The sequence below is a fragment of the Nanorana parkeri genome, unplaced genomic scaffold (genome assembly GCF_000935625.1).
Source record: "Nanorana parkeri isolate BGI_ZX_2015 unplaced genomic scaffold, ASM93562v1 scaffold2685, whole genome shotgun sequence".
Classification (NCBI taxonomy): Eukaryota; Metazoa; Chordata; class Amphibia; order Anura; family Dicroglossidae; genus Nanorana; species Nanorana parkeri.
The window spans coordinates 39260-42302 of record NW_017308953.1 but is presented as its reverse complement, the minus strand read 5'-3'; positions in this window follow the sequence as shown (position 1 = coordinate 42302).

Genomic DNA, 3043 nt, shown 5'->3' with positions numbered 1-3043 from the left:
CTGCTGGCTAGATTTTGCTATTGGCTATTTCAAATTTCCAGAGCTGGCTATTGCACATGCCCACTGCCCGTTGTTTACATTCACCTGCCATCTGAGGAATCTCGCCGTCAACGGCAGCAAGATGTAAACAGAGAATTTCGTTAGCAACTAAATAAATTTAGTTGCTAACATTGCTAACAAGTTTTTTTGTGTGCACAAGTCTATCAAGCAATTGGCAAACACAATTGAGGGCATAGGTCCTCGGTTTTTTTTTTCTGGTTGCTTGAGAATTCTGGTTGCATGAATGTCTGATAATTGGGAGTTTACTGTATATAGCGGTGGTGGTGGTGGTGGGGGGGCTCTTGGGATGGGGGTTAATTTACTGAAAGGCTAAAATTCTGCTTTAGGTATTTATACCTATGTAACTATGGTAACCCTTGTTACACCTTCCCCTCATATGCATAGCCCCCCACACATCATATTCTTGGGTTGCATTGACTTTTTTTTCACCGCAGGTTTTGTTTACATTGGGAGCTGATGGGCCCCATGAGTCCTCCACATGAAACGCCGACAAGGCTTGTTGTTCTGAAGTTGGGGAGGAAGTCGCGGCGCTCCGCCTAGCAACAGCTGTATCTGAGCAGCGCTGCTGACACTCTTTCTGCTCAGGAAGCCAGTTGCGCTTTGCTTTTCCTGCTGGCTTCCCCCTGATTGGTCGGCCGGGCATTAACCTTTTCTTATCAGCCCTTGCCACTCCAGTTCCAGCTCAGCTTGTTTGCTGTGCGTGTGCCACTTTGTTAACCGGTTCGCTTCCATGTGCTCGCAGACGCACAGGCGCACTTTGCTACAGACGATTAGTGCTTTGTACTATGAAAAGAGGAAGTAGCTAAACCCAAATAAACCCCCCAAATCCTCCCCCTCCCCCCCACCACCAAGGGAACACATAGATTGCACTAAGCTTAACCCCTTCATGACTGAGGCCTTTTTTTAATTTTTTGCACCCATGTTATATTCCACATTTTAGGCCTGAAAATTACTTAAAACCCCCCAAACATGATATATTTTCTGAAAGCCGAGACCCTATAGAATAAAATGGCGGCAGTTGCAAATTTGTATGTTGCACGATATTAGCGCAACTCCTTATCAAAAGAGTTTCCAACTATGCAGCGTCAACTAAAGAATAAACTAACTAAATGGATGTGTTTAACTTTGACTTAACAATAAACTGTTTTATCTATCCAGCGCAGGATTAATAAACACGTACAACTCCTTATCAAACCGGCAGATTTTGTGAAAAATTCACTTAAATGCCCCAAAACACAATGAAATACCCATTTTCTTAATAAAATATAAAAGATGAGGTTACAACGAGTAAATAGATACCCAACATCTCCAGGTTAAAAATTGCGTGCATCCGTGAAACGGCGACAACATTCAGTACCCCAAAAGGTCCACGCTTTAAAAGCCCCCCGACAGGTCATCAGTTTAGAGATACCCAAAAATACTGGCCATAGAATGATTGCTCTCACTCCGGCGTGCGCGGCGATACCCAACATGTGTAGCGCAATCATCGTTTTTATATGTAGGCGCACCCAACGCATTATTTCACGTGAAGGTGCGCATGCTCGCGGGGGCGGCGGACTTTCAAATTGTTTAGAATTATTTTTACATTTATTTTATTTAATGTTAATTTTAAAAACTGTTATTTTTTTAACTTTACTTTAATTGCTATCACATAGGGAGAGCTCACAAGCCCCCCATGTGATAGCAGATGGTGGTGACAGGTACTCTTTAAGGTGATGCTGGGGGTCCAAAAGACCCTTAGGCCCCGTTCACATTGAGCGATTTATCGCGCGGTAATTCCCGCGATATCGCGGCAAATTACCGCGCGATATCGCGCTCCAATGCAATCCAATGGGGCAAAGGGTCCTGCTGTCGCGGGTCGTGTGTCGCTACAGCAGGACCCTTTTTTGAGCGGATTTAGCCGCGATTCAAGCTTGCTCAATGCAAGCTTGAACGCGACAAACGCGCGATTTGCATATCGCGCAGTGGGAATGGGGCCTAAGTGTCACCATTACACTCTACATAAGATCACACTTCAATAGCTTATAGCTGGGCTTCAGAAGAAGCCACACACAGCTTACTAGCACACACAAGGGTGGCTCCATAGGACTCTGCAAGGGGAAGGAGCCACACACAGCTTACTAGCACACACAAGGGTGGCTCCATAGGACTCTGCAAGGGGAAGGAGCCACACACAGCTTACTAGCACACACAAGGGTGGCTCCATTGGACTCTGCAAGGGGAAAGGAGCCACACACAGCTTAGTAGCACACACAAGGGTGGCTCTATAGGACTCTGCAAGGGGAAGGAGCCACACACAGCCTACTAGCACACACAAGGGTGGCTCTATAGGACTCTGCAAGGGGAAGGAGCCACACACAGCCTACTAGCACACACAAGGGTGGCTCTATAGGACTCTGCAAGGGGAAGGAGCCACACACAGCCTACTAGCACACACAAGGGTGGCTCTATAGGGCTCTGCAAGGGAAAGGAGCCGCACACAGCTTAGTAGCACACACAAGGGTGGCTCCATAGGACTCTGCAAGGGGGAGGAGCCACACACAGCTTACTAGCACACACAAGGGTGGCTCTATAGGACTCTGCAAGGGAAAGGAGCCACACACAGCTTACTAGCACACACAAGGGTGGCTCCATAGGACTCTGCAAGGGAAAGGAGCCACCCTAAGACAGGATATCAGGGCCAGTGCTCAGGGGACCAGCTGATTCTGCAGGAAGCTGCTATCTACTGGTAGCAAGCATTAGATATAGGCAAACAGTGTAAAAAAAAAACAAAAAAAAAAGAAGTGAAATCAGCGGTTTAAATTTCCCTTCTTTTCTTTGCGCGCTCCCGCGCCGAGAATCAGGAACTGCTCGTACAACCGCAAAGGATCTTGGGGCGGGCGCATTGCGCAGTTCCGATTCTCGGCCGGGAGACGAGCAGAGACGCAAGGTAAGTCTATGGACGCGTGCACCCGCATGCAGACACCGCTGGATCGGAGGGACA